Source organism: Podarcis pityusensis (assembly GCF_964106645.2).
Source record: "Podarcis pityusensis genome assembly, chromosome: 12".
NCBI classification, from domain to species: Eukaryota; Metazoa; Chordata; class Lepidosauria; order Squamata; family Lacertidae; genus Podarcis; species Podarcis pityusensis.
Genome location: NC_138037.1, coordinates 33,565,853 through 33,584,863, shown reverse-complemented (window position 1 = coordinate 33,584,863; position 19,011 = coordinate 33,565,853). Strand labels below are relative to the sequence as shown.

Genomic DNA, 19,011 nt, shown 5'->3' with positions numbered 1-19,011 from the left:
CTTCTTGGTGGATAGGGATCTCTGTGGGCTCCTGGGTGCTTTTCATTTGCAGCTCAGTGCTTTGCTCATGCTTTGCACACAAAACATCCCAGCTTCAAGCCCTGGGAGGCTGAAACTGCTCCTATCAGTGTTGACAAGACTCATCAATGGCCTGAGTCTAGATAAGGCAGCTTGCTATGTTTTTATGGGGTGTTCTCTCGCAGCACTGTTTGGGATTGCTGCTGTAATACTCCTTGGCACCTCTGGAGGCAATAATGAGAAGAGAAATGAGAAAACATTTACAAGGCATAAACCCATGCTTGTCAGGATTAATTCATTTCTGAATTTCAGAATTTGGCGCTGTATTTCCAGTGGCAGAGAAGGGATTTCTTGTCAGAATAAGAATTTCAGCATGGCTTCCAAGACTAAATGAAGTTGAAATATTTGCCTTTCATTCCCACCCACCCAACTTTTGGCATTCCTGCCAAACTTCTTCCTACAGGTTTTCCTGCAGTCCAGAGTGTGTCCACAAAATTGAAAGAAGAAGGAAACAGGAAATTTAAGACTCCTTGTCAGTATCACCTTTTGTTTCTAGAAGCCAATTGGAACTCCCATATACTCCCATCTTTAGGTGTGGTTGACAGCAGGGTCCTCTCATAGGGTTATGGTGTGGGAACTGGGAGCTCTGACAACCATTATAAAACCAGTGGGAAAGCCAATATATGGGGTATTTTGAGGTAGCCCTTAAGAGTCCCCTAAAATGCCATTTAATCTAACAGCACCAGAGTCACAGGACATAACAAATGTCCATTGCTTTACAGACTGCAGTTCCGGAATCCTCCAAAGTTATTGACACTTTCTCCTGGCAGCTGGAAAACATATGAATTCATATCACATATCTACTCTTTAGAATTTTATGCATTGTTTTCACAAAGATGAACTCTTCTCTTGTGAGCAGAATAAGGCCCATGGTGCACAGTAGATCCAGTAGAGGGCAGGAGCAGCCAACTATACCAGACAGTGTTTTAGAAAACAAAACTATGAGTTAGTCTCTTTGCCCAGATCCGTATATCAGAAGTATGTGCATGTGGACATTGGAAGAATATCCTATCTCTTAAAATCAACATCCCCTTTCTTTGTTTCACTCACTTTTCTTTCACTGCCACAGTTCAATACAAGGAAAACAGAGCACTATATAAACATAATATTAGTGCTCTGGCTCTTCAAAAAGGAACGTGCAGCATAAATGCAAGGCTCTTTTTTAAAATAAAAATGCTTGCATACATATTTTTAGCCCCTTAAACCACTTGGGAATGTTCTAGCCTAAGGGAAGAACATATGGATGATAGAAGATGCTGAGTCTCTCTTACATTTTTCTATCAACAAACAATTATCAAACATAGTTATCAGTTTTCTCTCTTTTTCAACTTTCAGAAACAGCTATCATGAAGCTCAAGGCATAGCTTATGTACCAAGCATTTTTAAACCTGCCAGAAGGATATTGCCCAACTCCTGGCTTTTGTTCTGAGGCAAAATTGCAAAGAAGGAGAAAAGAAATCACCCTTAAGTTACAAAAACTACCCTTGATTATAAATAATTGTCCCAGACCAAGAGAAAAGCGGACAGCGAGATCCCAGCCCTTTCATCCAATTTATTCTGCAGCAACCCACATTCCATTTGTCTAGACTAAATATAGCAGCGTTTATACAAGAAATCAATAGTGCTTGGAGAGCGAGCGGAGCAAAGGCATGAATATTTCATCAAACTCACAGAGAAATGGCAATCAGCAAACTGACAGCTCAGTGGAGGCTGACTCCTCAGGCCCTCCAGATAAGTCTTTGTTATTTGGCAGTGGCTCATCCCCTTCAAGCCACTGCCTTATCACAGGCGCTTGTCTATTTTTAGCATTAATTGCATTGTAGGTGACAAAGGCTTATCATGTTTAAAGTGGAGAGATGGATTTTCTTCTATCCATTGTGCCACATAATAAGCCTCACTGGGGACAATAAAAGATGCCAGAGCCGAGCAAAAAGCCTGCTCCCCAGGACTGCCTGCAGTCTGCGCAGGTTGAAACGTTCCCAATATTGACAACAGGAAAAAAATATTCAGGCCCAAAATAGAACACAGACACACACCTGTGAGCATGGGGAACAAATCCTGCCACAAAGGCAGGCCATATATTTTCATGGAGCTTCAATGGATCTTCTTAAAAACAAAACAAAACTATCACATGACGACTGCAAGGTGCATTTATTTGGCCTTGTTCCTCCTTTTTCTATGTTTTATAGGCTTGTTTCTAACACCACAAGTCCCAAACAGCCAACCCCCTTGGTGTCTACATAATTAGGAACATAGGAAACTGCCTTATATGGAGTCAGATGATTGGTCCATCTAGCTCAGTATTGTCTCCAGTGATTGGCAGCTGCTCTCCAGGGTTTCGGACAGGGATCTCTTCCGGCTCTACTTGGAGATGATGGGAATTGAACATGTAAGGAAGATGCTCTACCACTGACCTATAGTGATAAGCAAGTGCCCATAATTTGGGCAGAAAATCCATTACAGAATGGATAAAGAAAACACCAGAAAGGTGAGCTGGCTATACACAGAAATATAATACAGGGCAGCTTTGTGTCTGGAGAGGTCAGGAATGAGATCCTCACTTTTACAACCATCTCTGGGGCACATTAAGTCAAGAGGTGCCTGCAGAATGTTAGAAAGGGTTGACTTCAATTGCCCTCTGCTGCTTCAGAAGTCTACGGATGTATCCTTCTGTGTAGATTTGTCAGTGTAGGACACATACATATGGTTCCCTCTATAATATAACTATATGCTGTGTAAAGAAATACAGTGGTACCTCGGGTTAAGAACTTAATTCATTCTGGAGGTCTGTTCTTAACCTGAAACTGTTCTTAACCTGAAGCACCACTTTAGCTAATTAGCTAGTTATCCTCCTGATAATTTTGACTGTCCCTTACTTGTCCACCTCTACCATACCTTGTCTACCATACCTCTACCTTGTCCATCTCTACCATATTCTTTTTGAAGAGTGGCAACTAGAACTGGACATAACGTTCCAAGTGCAGTCACACCATAGATTTGCATGATATTGACAGTTTCATTTCTAGTCCTTTTCCTAACGATCCCAGATGTGGAATGTTCGGGTTAATAAATAAGGGAACAATACTGGGTGTTTGCCAGGGGTGCTAACTTGCATAAAATATTGGGTGTGTGTGTGAAGATAAGCCCTGCCTCGCACAATCAATCACATGATACAGTGCACACACACCATTTAAATGGCAATGCCCATCAACTTTAGGAGGGCCCAGATCCCTCAAATTTGGGGGGGGGGGGCTGAAGACCTCTCAGCCCATAGGAGTTGGCTCCTATGCTGTTTCCACAGGAGAGTTGGCTGATTCTTCACTTTTTTCTGTAGCCCCTTGTTGCTCTAGAAAAGGGCCACTGAACCTTGTGGAGGGGGCTTTGAGTGAGCTGTGAGGAGATTCGACCAGGTTGAGGGCAGGACTAAAAGCACATCTCCATGGACACCACATTGGTCCCTGTCCACTATTATTATTCTATTATTATTACTATTATGCTTTCTTTCAAATGCATGCATGCCAAAAAATGAGAATTAAAACAACTGTAAACAGTTATCAGAGTTTTGATATGCAAAACTCTTCCCCTTGTCCTTCCAATAGCCTGAAAGGGAAGCACAAACAACCCCACACTAGTAAACCATCGCTGAGATGCATTGAAACTGTAGCTGTTGAAGTTAAAGAGAGCTAGCGGGCAAGCTGCTTGAAAACTAATGGCTTTATTTCACTGATTCTCTAAAATCCGTCTTGCTCTTTGGAAATATGCAAACAAACCCAAGCATAACCATGAACGGCCCCCTAATTCCAAACATGTGACAAGTTCCTAATTGTTGCATTACGGAGTTCCATCGCTTAGCGAGCACTTAGGGAGGGAGGCTTTATCTGCCTGCTGTCTTAGAGGTTCAAGCCAGCCTCTTGCTATTTGCCAGCAGGGGACCTGGGGGGCCTGATGAAACAAATTAAGGAACTCATGACAAACCGCAAAAATATGTCAACAGGAGAATACCTGAAATATATCTCAGCTTCTCAGTATATATATATATATATATATATATATATATTTCAGCAGAGCCTTTAAAGCTTCCCTGCATGCAGCTTCCTGCCAAGTAATCAAGCAACCCTCATTTTTCAAAAAAGGGTTCTTTTTTTTCCTTACAAGGAATCTGAGCATCTTTCATACAGCCAACTTCTGCTAAGGGTGAGATAAAAATAGTCCAGAAATAAATGTGGGTTTTAACCTTTGAATTTACTCGAGTGCTTTAAAGACGAGATTGCCATGATTATGCCAGCGAGCTGGCAAGCAAAATCATGTATGCTAAGATGCCTCCGGGTGGGGGATATATATATATATATATATATATATATATATATATATATATATAATATCAAGCCATCTTAGTGCCACATCCTGAGTTGCTTGGTGATGCCAGTACAACACCACATGCTATGGCAATGCACTGCCAAAGCAGTCCCTGTACCCAAGCCTACACAATTATTTGCTGGCAACACAGTTAAGAAGATTCAGTAATGACGTCTCCGTATGGTCTTGCGAATACATTTCCCAGGTAGTGGTCCTCTTTGTAAAGGTGGAGAAGTGGCCAAGTTTGCCTCCCATCCACGGTGCACATAACAAAAAAGGTTCCATATGGAGGCCTCTGCTCACGGAGGCCAGATTAGTAAAGTTCTTCCTTCTCTGAGTCACATTGATTCAGCTTATGTGCACGTGAGCATCTTGAAGTGCCCGCTTTTCCACATGTCATTATATACACAGCAGATGAGACATTGCACCCCTCCATGTAGAAGCAGATAGGTTTTCCCTGTGTTGAAATATTGCTAGTTTGCCAAATGCAAATTAAAATAATTTACTGTAAGCATAAAAAAAAGCCCCTAACAAGAAAACCTCTGAATGCACAAGATAAGTACGGGCAAATTTCTAGTTTTAGGGAAGGGCTGTGGCTCTTCCTTGCATCCAGAAGGCTCCATGTTCAGTCCCTGGAATCTCCAGGCATGGCTGGGGGAAGGCTGCTGCCTTAAACCCTGGAGAGCTGATGGTATAAACAATACTGAGATAGATGGACCAATGCCCTGACTCTGCATAAGGCAGCTTCCTGTGTTCCTAATGTTATTCTGCGCTTCCATATTCACAGAAAAATGTCCTTTTGAAAGAACCATGCATCACTAGCTGCAACCTTGTTTAAAAATATAAAATAATGTACACGACAAGTATGCTAGAGATTTTTCTAATCCCCTGAGAAGCTACTCTCCCAAGGGTGGGGAGCACTCTGGAGCAGGTGCCGAGGGGACACACCTGGAAGAGGAAAGAAGCAACTCCCTTATTGATGTGCTTTTCACTCCTCCATTGTGGAGGGTGCAGCAACTTATGAGGTCCAGCACCGAGGGCCTTCTGGGGGTTCTCTCACTGTGAGAAGCAAAGTTACTGGGAACCAAGCAGAGGGCCTTCTTGGTAGTGGTGCCCACCCTGTGGAATGCCCTCCCATCAGATGTCAAATAAATAAACAACCATCTGATGTTTAGAAGACATCTGAAGGCAGCCCTGTTTAGGGAAGTTTTTAATGACTGATGTTTTAATGTACTTTTAATCTTTTGTTGGAAGCCGCCCAGAATGGCTGGGGAAACCCAGCCAGATGGGCGGGGTATAAATAATAAGTTGTTATTATTATTATCTTTTCATAGGGGGGTTATTTCAGAAGCACATTCAATCTTGTGCCTACTTTTAAAAAAGGCAACCTGTAGGGACTTTTCCATCACAAAAAAATCAGGTAATGTAGCAAATTGTACATAGGAAGTGACATATGAACCATACATTTCAAGCATGCACACGAACACCCCTGATAATCCTGGGAACTCTAGATTACCACTCACACAGCTACAATTCCCAGCACCCTTCAGAAACTACAGTTCCCAGGCTTCTTTGGGGAGCGTGCACAACCTCAGTCAGAACATAGGCCAATCTAGCTCCCTTTTGCTCACACTGACTAGCAGCTGCTCTCCAGGAGTTCAGACAGGAGTATTGCCATTCCCTACCTGAAGATGCCAGGAACTAGACCTGGGACTTCCCGGATGCAAACTGTGCGCTCTGCACTTCTTGCAATGCGGCCATGCTAGTTTAATGCAGTCTGTTCTGTTTACAACTAAGCCCATATGTACTGATGATGAAAACCGCCATGATGAGAATCAATCCTCAGGGGGGGTCACTTGGGGTTGAAGTATGAAGCAATTAACAGTTTGAATAGCTCTGAAAAGCTTTCAGCTCCTTAAGTACATCACAACAATCATCTGCTGCAACCATCATTTGTTTTAGAGCAGCTCAACTGACATTAATAGGGGATACTCAGAGTGAATGAGTTGCGAAGTATAGCTGAGCCAAAGTTCCCACCCACCACATTTTACAAATCTATTTGCAATTTGCCAAAGTCCACAGATTTTCAACCACGTACCCACAGAGAACAGATTTGTTATTTTCTTTGTCAGTTTGATTCCAGGAAGCATGTCACATAGCCACATCATTGCAAGCCAAGCATGGCATGCCATTTTGTTTACAGAACCCATCACAAACACCAGTGTGGTGCCTCAGCGGCCCCCATCTTGCCGAGCAGGAAGGAGGAGTGTAGTTGAGAGAACCAACCCAGCATGCATTCACAGTTATGAGAGTGCCGTAGTTCAGTGCAAGAACATCTGCTTTGCATGCATAAAGTCCCCAGTTCAATCCCAGGCATCTCCAGGGAGGGCTGGGAACATCCTCTGTCTGAAACCCTGGGGACCCGCTATCAGCGTGGAAAATACACCACTAGATAGACCAATGATCTGGTTTGGTATAAGGCAACTTCCTAAGTTTCAGTTCATTGAGAGCCAGTGTGGTGTAGTGGTTAAGAGCGGTAGTCTCGTAATCTGGGGAACCGGGTTCGTGTCTCCGCTCCTCCACATGCAGCTGCTGGGTGACCTTGGGCTAGTCACACTTCTCTGAAGTCTCTCAGCCCCACTCACCTCACAGAGTGTTTGTTGTGGGGGAGGAAGGGAAAGGAGAATGTTAGCCGCTTTGAGACTCCTTAGGGTAGTGATAAAGAGGGATATCAAATCCAAACTCTTCTTCATTCCAGATTCTAAGAGCTCCCTATATTTTTTTATCACTTTTGCTTCACAGGGAGATGCTTTGGTAGTGCAAGCTATGGATTTAGCTACTGCCTGTGAAATACTGTATGGCTGGCCAGATCAAGTACGGAACCTCTTCTTGATCCATGGTGGGCTTGGGGACGTGTGTGTTTGCAAGTACAACCCAGATTGCTTTCAAGCAGAAATTGACAGATCAGTCTACTTCCAATCTCTGTCATTTGTGCATGTGTCATGTGAATTATGGCTTTGGGGGATGATCAGAGGGCAGGCATACACACACAAGAAGAGCCTGCTGGATCAAGCCAATGGCCTATCTTGTCCAGCATCCTTTTCTCACAGTGGCCAACCTGTGGTCCATGGGAAGCCTGACATGGACGCAACAGCAATACTCTGTCCATCTGTGATTCCCAGCAACTGGCATTCAGAGGAGGTGGAAGATTGTCATTGTGGCTAGTAGCCATTGATAGCCTTGCCCTTCGTGATTTATCTTCGTATATTCTATTCAAAAGACAAATTAAACAGATCCCCCACTAGATGAAGAACTTTGGAATAAACATAATTCTGAATGTGTGACAACCTTCCAAAAGGTCATTTAACTGACTAATCGGAAGCACAGACTGCTAGCGTTATTATGCACAGCATTTTTGGACCCATCGGAGAAATAGAAAACATCACAAAGAAAAGGGCCTCGTATCAGTGGAAAAGAAATTAATTCCCATAATTTGTTTCTTACTTCTCAGCAAAACTAATGTTCTATTTTGGATATATTTCAATGAATTGTTCCATAATTATTATACATAAATGATTACACAGTATACATAATTATACACAAAACAACCCAACCAACAATAATTACCAGATTACAATAATTACACGAATGATTTAAATAATTCAAAATGCCATTTGTGATATTTTCCTGGAAATGTATATTCCAATATTCAACAAATGTTCACCCTGTGTCCATAGTATGTATTGGTGAAAATAGCATACAAAACTGCATTATATAAAGTGGGAATATATGCAAAAATATCCTGCCTGTTTTACCATCTCATTTGATCTTTTGGCCTGGGGAAGACAGGGGGGAGAATCAGGCTCTGAGAATCAGCTAAGAGACCTGGAAACTGCTATGGGGACCTCCAGTCCCTGGGTCAGAAATCTGATTCAATTCACATTTAAATGGGAACTTACCAGATTCATGTTTTTCAAAACAATATGCAAATTTAAACACAGCTTTCCTACCCTTTGAAGTCTGAACTTCTCTGGGATCTGAAAAACAGTCCTTCAGCAAAGAAATGTGTACAAAAATTCATATGCAGTGGTCAAGTGTGCATATAAATAGATAAATCGGTGAAAGTAACATACAAAATGCATCGTATGAGGCAAACTGCTTTGCAATAATATGCTTGTAGAAGGAGAAATTGTGGCGCTTAAGATTGGAAAAGTGAGAAACTGAATCCAAAATGGACATATCCACCCATTCCTAGCAAGGATTTCCAGATCGGATAGCTCCTCATGATCACTGGCAGTGTGAAGATCTCCTGTAGTGTCCAGCTCCTCTTTCTCATTTGAGGAGACGTTCAGTTTGGGGTGTCTGAGCAGGGCTGAACCACATCTCGTGGATGACCGCAGAGTTCATATATTTATTAAACACACTCGTTGCTGTTCAGTTGAAAGACAGGGGTGGCTGTTAATCTGGTACACAAAAGGGAGCAAAACCTGCCCTCTTCCCATGTTATCTTTACCACAATATACTGCATTAGGCATTTTCTCACTGCTGCCTCCTATATCATACTGGAGCCAAGGAAAAAGCCCTGCCCCACAAAATTTGGAACATAAATTGGCCAACCCTGCCTTGCAGCTGCATGGGCAAGAAAGTTTGGTCCTCGGTGGAAAAGCAAAAGTCAGGTGATTGTGGGAACCGAACATATATTCACACAAGGGGCTGCCACCCCTGCTCGCTCTGCTCACCAACTCCACCTCACCCCTCCACTTCTCCTGTCTCCCTCAGCTCACCCCACACCAACTTGATAGTATAGTAAGAGGAAGAACTGTTACCTAAACCTATCCCCTTTCATTTTGACAAAGCGTGTTCTCCTTCATGGAGAGCACGTGTTGCGGTGGAGTCTATCAAGACATCCGGCTGTTGCTGGGCAGGTGAAGGTAGTTGGCCACTGCTGCGATTGGGCTCCTCTTTTCATTGGGGAGAAGTTGATGTTGCCATTTTGTGATTGATAGCCAGAACTCTTAAATTCCCTGCGTTGAGCTTCCTCTTTTTGCTGCACACATCGGATCACCCACCCACCCTCCCTATATTTAGGGTTGTTCACATTGACCTTGCTATGCCTGTCATGGGGTTGTCTGCTTTTGGGGCAGGGGCCCGGTAGGAATTTTGTCCATTTGGCTGACTGGTTGGTGCCATTTGGTTTTTGCCTACTGCATAGCAAATTGTCACAACTTGTAAGGTTGCGGTTAGGTATTGGTTTTATGAATTGGTTGGTGGAGGGGCATGGATTGGCTGTGCCTGCCCCTCCGATGCTGCTGCTGCAAGGGTATTCCGGTAAAGGAATCCAGGGGCTCGCCATGCTTTTGTCTGAACCCCCGTCAAGGGGCTAGGGCCACGCAAGAGCCCCTGGGAGCATTTGGGGAGAGGTGAGGGCATGGTACCCAGCTCCATCTTTCTCCCCAAAATGTTTTCCCTTTCTGACTTTCACGGGTGTGCAAATATCAGTATGTCGCCGTGCGGGGTCAGATAGTCGCAACCAATGAATAAGCAAGCACTCATTTTTTTGTATTTTAATAAAGTTGTGGCCAAAATTATGCCAAAAACCTTAAACAAAAATTCTGTGTGAATTGTGTTTTATTGGGGTGGCTTGGGGACCTTGACACGCAAGCAATAATTTCCAACACCATTTGCAGACTGAGGGGTGCCATTCCCACCCCTACCTCCTGCTACCAAGATGATCCTTGGAGACTATGCATATTTGTTTGACAAACATGGCCTAAAGTGGCACTTCTGTTGTTTTCAATAAGAGCCTTCCCTCACCCCTGGAGCATTTTTATTTCCACAGATTTCACGGCTAGGCAATTTGGCAAGCCTGCACGCTATAGCAAAACAAGCCAGATTCAGACTTCCGGGTTGGCGCTTCTGGCAATGGCAGATTTCCTCCGATCGGGAGGAATCCGCTCCGTGGAAAACAGGGACTGAACCGCCACGGCGAGGCGGAGACCCATCAAAAACCACAGGCGGGAGAAGCCTGTGGACGTGGGATTCGGCTGGCACCTTTGCGCCCCCTCCACTTGCGGGGAAACCCAGTTTCGGGGATCCAGAGCGACGTGGGGTGAGTGGTGCGGTGCTTTGAATCGACTGCTTCTTTCACGGAGTGAAGCCGCATTGCTGTTGCCGGAGAGCGCTGACTTTTTCCTGTGGACAATTGGATTTCAAACAACTGCCCATGAGTAGAACGGAAAATTGGACTGTGAAATTTTTTAATTAGGCACCGAAAGCGGGAAGGTCTAAACAGGAAGTCCGCTTCCGCTTTTGTAGATAGATTAAAGCAAAGACACGGCAAGCTAGAGTTCAGAAAGTCTTTTGTAAAGGACTAAACTTTCATCACTTAAAATTACTGAACCCCCCTTGGAAGCAGGAGAAGAGGGGGGAACCTTTTTTTTTTAGACTGTTTAAACCTGCAGAAGAGAGAGTAAAGAAAGGTAATTTTCCACCGTCTTGAACCTGGGAGTGGGGTGTCAAGACAGACATTTTGAAGAAGCTCATTGACTATGGACAAACGTCTTTGACAGATAGTTAAAAGAACAGAAACATATTGATTCCATTGTTCCCTTTCGCTTTTAAAAGGAACAAAATTTTGACAAAATATCTGAAAAAGGAAAACTTTGTTGCTAAATCCGCCTTTAAAAAAAAAAGGAAAAAAAGATGGATACAAATAGAAATTGTTTCCCCTAGAGGGAGCTTGTGAAACTGTTATTAAAGTCGAACTGGGGAGTTTTCCAGCTGTAAAAGATTAAGATCGTGGGACCAGATTTCGACCTTGAATAAGAATGTGCTCAGAAGCTCTGGCGCTTGCCTTTTGCAAGACAAGTGCTTTATTGGAACAGTTACATGAGAAAATGGACTTGATGACAGTTGCGATAGGAAATTTTGGACAGGCAGTGGGTACCTATATAGAACCCACTCAGAAATCAATCCAGGAATGTGCTTTGACAGATGAGATGAAGGAGGAGGCTGTTGCTGAACCTCGGGTGGCAGAGATGGAGTGAGCTGTGGCCCAGCAGGAACATGAGTCGTTGGATTTGATGAATGAGCCTGGAAAAAATCAGATTTGGAGAGACGGCGTTCTGCTTGGTTTGGAGATGGGGGGCTGGATGGACCCCCCTATGCAGAGATGTTTTGATTTTCCAAGTCTGGCTTCAGGCCGGGGGGAGCTCGGAGTTGTGGGGGCCCCTAATTTTGGAGGGGCCTTGAAATATGCCTTTAAATACCACATGGATTTCAGTGTTGACTATGGAAAAGGGGCTGACTTGTCGAGAAGGGACAAAAATATTGTCAAGCTGGAGTCTCCCTGAGTGAAAGGAGCAGAAGACAAAGTAAAGTACAGGTATAAACATGAAGAAGACCTGCGGAAGGGACATGGAAAAGACTTAAGAGCCTCGGATATAAGGTCACCAGGTTGATGGACTAGATGGATGGGATAGAAAGGACTGACAAAACCCGAGACCAGGAGAAGAGACGATGGATGAAGATTGGAAGAAAGTTTTAAAAATTTATTTAGAAAAATATCGTAAAATTAATGAGTATCAGAAAAATGATGGAATGAAATTAATTGGCTTTAGCAGAAATGTTAAAAAGAATTATGTAAGAATATGTTATGGTTAATAGAATTCGGTATAAATAAGATTTAAGTTTTAAGGTTTTTTATGGTAAGATAAGGTTAAAATAGATTAAGGTAATTTAATGACAGAATATTGTGAAAGATGGAAAGGATTTGCTGAGATAATTAACAACTAGAATACAAAAAAGGGAGGTGTGAGGAGGTCAATGAAATAAGTTAATGAAAGTTAAGGATTTGGGAATATTGGATTTGTTTTTAAATTTGTTGTATATTTTTGTTTTTTGATTGTGTTGCATTGTGTGTTTTGTTTTTTGTTTTTGATTTTGGTTTTTATTGATTTGTATTGTTTAATTGTTACTCTTATCTACTCTTTTCTTTCTCTTTCTCTTTTTCTTATTTTTTCCTTCTTTTTTTTCTTTGTAACTTTATAATTCTCAATAAATATCATTTAAAAAAAAAACCAAGCCAGATTCAATAATGAAAGCCAAATATAAGAATATCTTTGCCTTTAATGACCTTTGCTATCACTAGGCTCCAGCGTCTTTATAGCGTACAGAAAGATTCTCTGGCATGCTTTTACTTATTGCACATGTCATGAACCATTTCTTGCAGGACAGATACTTTTGCGATGACACCGGGGAAGCATTGCAGAACTAATAAAACAGAATGATATGAAGGCAGTCCAGTGTAAATCCAATACAAATGAACTATTATTTCATCAATGACATGTTGCAGAATATATCCACAAGAAAACCACTGTAAAATATACTACAAAAGCACCAGTGGCCACCAAAGGTAGCAACAGTTTTGCATTTTCTTGCCTTGGGTAAAGATATTCATTTTCTCCCTTAACTCTTCAATTACTAGATTTTCAATTTATCTAATGTAAATGTTATGCCTGCTCTTTGTAACCCAGTGCGGTGTAGTGGTTTGAGCACTTGTCTGAGTTCAGGGAGACCCAGGCTCAAATCTTCACTGAGCCATAAAGCTTGGACCAGTCACCATCTCTCAACATGACATACCCCTCATAGGGCTTTTGTGAGAATATTATGAACCAGTGAGCACCATGTATTAACTGTAAAAAGGGGTTTGCAGGGGATTTGGTGCACAGACACAGCTCTATTTCAGCCTGTTGCTACGCCATCCACAATGGAACTGCTAAATCAGGATGCATTTGGGAGACATATTGAACACAGTGCAACTTCTTTATGGCCTTCAGTCTTCTAAACAGATTCTCCTACAATCCTCTTAATTCTCTTCTGTGAAAGGTAGCAAGACCCATTGGTGTCGGGGCTTTGAAACTCTCTCTTAGAATAAGACGGCAAAGTTACCAACACAGCCAACGTCTCTGATATTTGCCACTGTGACATTAAGTTTGTTAATTAGTAAACTCTGTCTCCACATACAACTTTTTGTACTTTATTACACAGTTTTGGCCAAATATTCCTCTTCAGTTTTTCCATAATAATCACTACTGAGAACAGTTGTAGCAATAATTAATTTTGATGTCATTGTGACCTAATAAGTAATTCCTTATGGTTCATGCTGCTCAATCATTCTTTGTAGTTTTAGAAAACAATGTCCTCGATATATAAATACCCTCACAATTTCTCTTGTCTGAAGGGGAGTAATTAAAACACAGTGGAATGAAACAATACAAAACCACCTGTTCCATTTAAAAATTATTGAGGCAGCTGCCTCCAGTTCCACTAACCCTCCAGAATAGTTCCACTTCCAATCTTTCAATGATACATTAGTACACCTATGTAGCATATCTCCATCTCTTTCACATTCATCATTTTGGGAGACATTTATCATATTTAGAAGTCAATAATAAAGTTCACCCTAATGTTACTGAATGGGACACTGGAGCTCACACATCTTGACTTTTTGAAGTGCCACTTGAAGAAGATATTCAGGGAAGAAAATAATACACACACACACAAAAGCTGAAAATGGATCAAGAATCAATGTGAAAGGTTACTATGTGGACTAAGCTACCTCACAGGGTTATTGCGAGGATAAAAAGGAGAAGAGGATAACTATGTTCACCACCTTGAGGTTCTTGGAGGAAAGGTAGGATATATGGGGAATAAAATAAAATAAAAATTCCTCTCTTGGATCAGCATAGGCTCTCTAGGTAGTCTAATGGTGAAATTGAAGTGCCACCTTTCCCATTGTGAGCAGCCCTGTGTAGTTGGTCCAGAAATGCAGAGTTGCTTTATTTTATTCCTCTGTGATTTCCCTTCTTTTCTTTCTTTTTGTAGTGGGACAATGCAATGTTCGAAACATATGCTGAATACCAGCAAACAATTCCTGCTGAACTGCAGTGGCCCCAAGGCCCAACTCTGCCACGAAAACCAAAGACTCTAAGCCACAGTCTCCTGAGTCACACAAGTGTCAGCACATTACCGCAACTGCTGGGTAAAATGATTAATGGGTCAAAATACCTGTATTCTCCAGCATGGTATGTTCCTAATGGTTTTACTGGGCATTTTGGAGACTGCAGTTTGTGTTGCCATAAAAATGTACCCACTGAATGTTTCTTCTTGAAATGTACAATTACCTTGATTTATATTCCACAGCATCTTTTTGTGTGCCATTAAAATGCAGCCATTTACTCTTCGGAGCGACTATAATCTTCGGGGGGGGGGGTGAAACATCCTGAAAGCAGGATTCTTTAAATTTTTTATTTTATAATAAAGCCTGTCACAAGCAAATAAACACAACTCTGAGTTAAAGTGGCAGAAGTGTTGAGTTTCAGTGCTACCATAAAACAATCAGACTTTGGAGTGAGAGGCTGAAGACAAAAGCAGCTCAGGTCAGGTAGATTAACTAGAACTCCTCTCCCCCATCCTAGCCTCACAAATATTCACAACATTTGCTTTTATTCTTGCACTGGGTCCTGGCACATGTTCAATTTACACTCAGGTAAAGCCACTACATGTACTGTAACAAAAAATAAGGACTGCTTTCAGTGGCAAGGAAAGGTGTAGGCCACAATCCAATATTCACTTCCTTGAGAATAAGCTGCATTGCATTCAGTGGAACTTACTTCTGAGCAAACAGGCAGAGTGATGCACTATAAAGGGTTAGGGCAGAGCATCCCATTGTTAGATTTATATATGAAGTCATCACCACTTCCAGGGCCGGCCCTGCCATGCAGCAGGATGAAGCAACTTGCTTCAGGTGGCATAATGAGAGGGAGAGCAGAGATGAATACAGAAACATAGGAAGCTGCCTTACAATGAATCACACAATTGGTCCAGCTACTTTAGTATTGTCCTTGTTGACTGGCAGCAGCTCTGCTGGGTTTCAGAAACAGGGTTGTCTCTTTGCCCTACCTGAAGATGCTGGAGATTGAACCTTCTGCATGCAAAACATACCGCTGAGCTTGAAATCGGTGTCTCAATTGTATAGCACATCTTTTTAAAGTGTCAGCCCTACTTGGGGATTTGGCTGCTTCAGGCAGCAAAATGTGTTGGGTCAGCACCTAAAGCAGGCATAGAGAAGCTGGAGCTCTCCAGATGTTGCTAGACTATAATGCCCACCATATCTGGCCACTGGCCACGGCTTATGGAAGTAGGAGACAAAGACTATCTGGAGGGCCAAAGGTTCTCTATCCCTGACCTACAGTAGCCATTATTCTTCTCTCGTGGTATATACATCCATACAGGTCATGTCCCAGGCAGTAAGCAGAATGTGCTAGAATGCATTGACATGCTATGGTTGATGTCGCCTCCTAACTCAGAAATCTTTGAATGATTTGGCTGTGGTTGTACATAAGAAGGGAGAGTGCTCCTAATGTTGCCAGCTCATTCACTTCCAGCATTCCTCCTTTCTTTTCAGGTGGTAGTGATCCCTGTACTGTCAGCTGCTCATCACTCCTAATGCAGTTTTAAAGTGTTTAGGTTTCCACCATTTTCGGCTCTCATATTTCAATACGGTCTAACTCTCTACCTCAAGCTTTCAAACTCCTCTTCACTGTGCTTGTGGTTTGCCTGAGGGAAACAAACCACAAGCTCAGGTTCGTATGTCACAGTTGGTTTCTGGTGGCACAGCAACAGCAGGACTGGAGCGGAAACATGTCCACAGCATGGACTGGTACACTGTGCATTCACATTCAACAGATATGTGAATTGGGCCAAACTGTGGTTAAACATAACTATGGTTTGTTAACTTACCCTCCAGTATGACTGATTATTATTCTTCCCAAGGACTATGAATGCAACAACCCAAATTTGTAGTCCCCTTGTTTTAATTTTCATTGTCATTCAATTGCCTAATTTCTATTTCCTAATTTCTTATACATTATTGAAATATACATTTTGATTAAATAAATGGAATGAATGATTAAACTGTGCTTTGTTGAAGCATGCCACATTTCATTCCTAGTTTATGAAGCTGGCTTGCTTCAACAAACCATAGTTAAGTTTGCATTAGGATGACACACCAAAATGTTAATCCAAAATGGAAGCAGAAGCAGCTATGCTAGAGCAGAGGGGAGGGACAAGCACACAAGCCCGATATTCTCTGAAGGCCTTTCCCACAATCCAAATGCACCCACTGTCTCTAACTAATGACAATCGCTGATCTACTGGGTGTTTCTGGAACATGCAGCTTTTCTGTTCAGCCTCCCTTCGTCTTTGCTCTACAGTTTGCTCATAAGCTCTGCAACCAGAAATAGAAGCAAAACATTTAATTGAAGGCTTCCCTGATGCTGAATTTAGCCAGCTACTCTGGGAGCTTGAAACAACAGCTTTATAACAAAAAGAAATGATGGCAACTTAAATTATCTCAGGTTCCACATAAGACAACAATATTCCTAGAGAATATTTTTGTGCTGTAAAACAGCAATAAATTGCAATGAAAGCTTGTTTCACTGCAATATAATTATAAGCATCTAAGAGCCATGCTAAACACTGCCTGCCAGGGTTCCCAGAGCATATGTTACTTCCCCACATGCTATGAAGAAGACAGGTGTAACACTGGCGTCTCCCTCAGCAGGTGTAACATGTTAACACTGCACTATAAAGCATGCACCAAGCACTTTGCTGACCTAATGAAATCAGTATCAATTGTCCCAGTTCAGCAGCTCCTGGGCCCAAATTTCATGAAATGCAGAATGGGGAAAAAACTGTGGTGCAGGCGAGTGAGAGATGAATGCTTTTCTCAGCTGAAAACACAAGACACCTCCTTAGCAATACTTATCATCTTCTTCTCAGCATTCACTGCATTGTCGCAGGGTGAACTCTGGCCCCGGGAATAATTGCACTGGCTAATTTAGTTATAGCTTTGCTACAGACAGATACTATTAAGAGGCTGACGCTCACTCAGATTTTTCAGAAATGCAAAGTCTACCTTCACAGTCATGTGCAACCTAAGATTGCTTGACAAACAGAAGCAGAAAATAAAATAAAAAAATAAAAGAATTTACTGAGAAAGGCACCATAATGTATATAAACACTACACTCAAGACCAAGTTACTTAAAAGGTTACTGTCCCTGTATAGACCTGTAACATCACTGAGATTATCTGGGAAATTCTACTCATCATAGCTTGTCACAGAGTGGTGACCCAAAGCTGGCCTCCGTCCACTATTGCCTCTTTTCCCACGACTTCTTTTTCCCCACTATTTCCACTTTTGCATACGTGAATCAACAACCATCAGCTGCTTTAGACATCTTGCAAAGACATCTCTTCTTGCCCAGGCTTTCCTTGACCTATAAGATCAGACCTGTTCTTAGCTATATGAATTCCTGCTTTTGTTTGTATATACTTTCATGCTACTGTTTTACTGGTCTTACGTTACATTTTTGTATTACTTACTCCCTCCCCCCCCCCCACACACACTGCATTTATGCTGTACACCACTTGGAGATATTTATGAATGCTTTAAATCAGTGGCTCCCAATGGGTGGTCCGGGGACCCCAGGAGGTCCATGTAATCCACCCAGGGGATCCGTGGCACCATTCACGTAACAAAAAGTACCATAGTTATATCAAAATTTGCAAAAGCAGTTTTTTAAAAAACAAAAACCACAAGGTGTCTGTGGTACTTGGCTAATTCAGAAACACTGTTTAAATAAATGAATGAATAAAAAAGAAACTATGAAGGCCCTCATCCATGGCAGTTTCTAAAAATGTTACGTGAACCTCTTGAATCTTAGAGAGAGAGTGCATGATAACATGGAGAACTCCTCCATCTCATCAGGCAAATAAGAACTGCCAAAACAAGTACTTCTCCTTCATAAATATGAATAGAGATTCGCTCTGCTTTCTCATTCTGAAGCTATTCAATGTAGTGCTGCAACTCTTCAAATCGTAGAACATTAATGGGCTATGGAGCTGAATGTAGGAAGGTAGGTATTTTGGAGAGAGTGTCAGGAAAGAATGGGAAAGAGCTGGTTTAATTATAAGCTTATTTTATATAAGTAGAAAATAGAACCTGTAAAGAATTCACAAATTTAAAAATATCTGAAAAAGACTACAAAGAAATGCTACAGCCCTGTTGCTTCCAAATTGGATTATAAAACTTTTTTAAAAATAAAAAAGCTAGGAGGTTTGTAGAGTCCTTTACATGATTAGGCTTGATTGCAAATTAAATAACTCAATTTTAAGGTTCTGCTTTTCGCTCTGAAATGCTTGCTACAAAAATACCACAAATAACCAAAGACTTGTGTCTTCCTGGGTCTTTATTAAGAAAATGCTCAAAGTCCTTTACTTTCTATGTAATCAGAGCTATAATTTCTTTGGGTTATTTTAGGATCTGGCTATAACTAAAGCAGGAACCTCCGCTTTATTCTGAGCTCCAGATATGTCAATGCAGCAAAGCAGTGCTCCAGTTTTATAAGGTATCTCCTTACATAAAGCATAACACTACGATTAGACTCAGTTCCCTTGCAAATGTCCCATACTGGCTACTATCTATTCTTGGAGCGCACTGAGAATCATATGGT

General features: G+C 41.9%; 1 protein-coding gene across 5 annotated transcripts in view; it reads right to left on the bottom strand.

The window, feature by feature from the left end:
- The window catches only part of HDAC9 (histone deacetylase 9), a 497,559-nt gene that overhangs the window by 226,692 nt on the left and 251,856 nt on the right, over nucleotides 1–19,011 (bottom strand). The gene's annotated exons all lie outside the window — the stretch shown is intronic.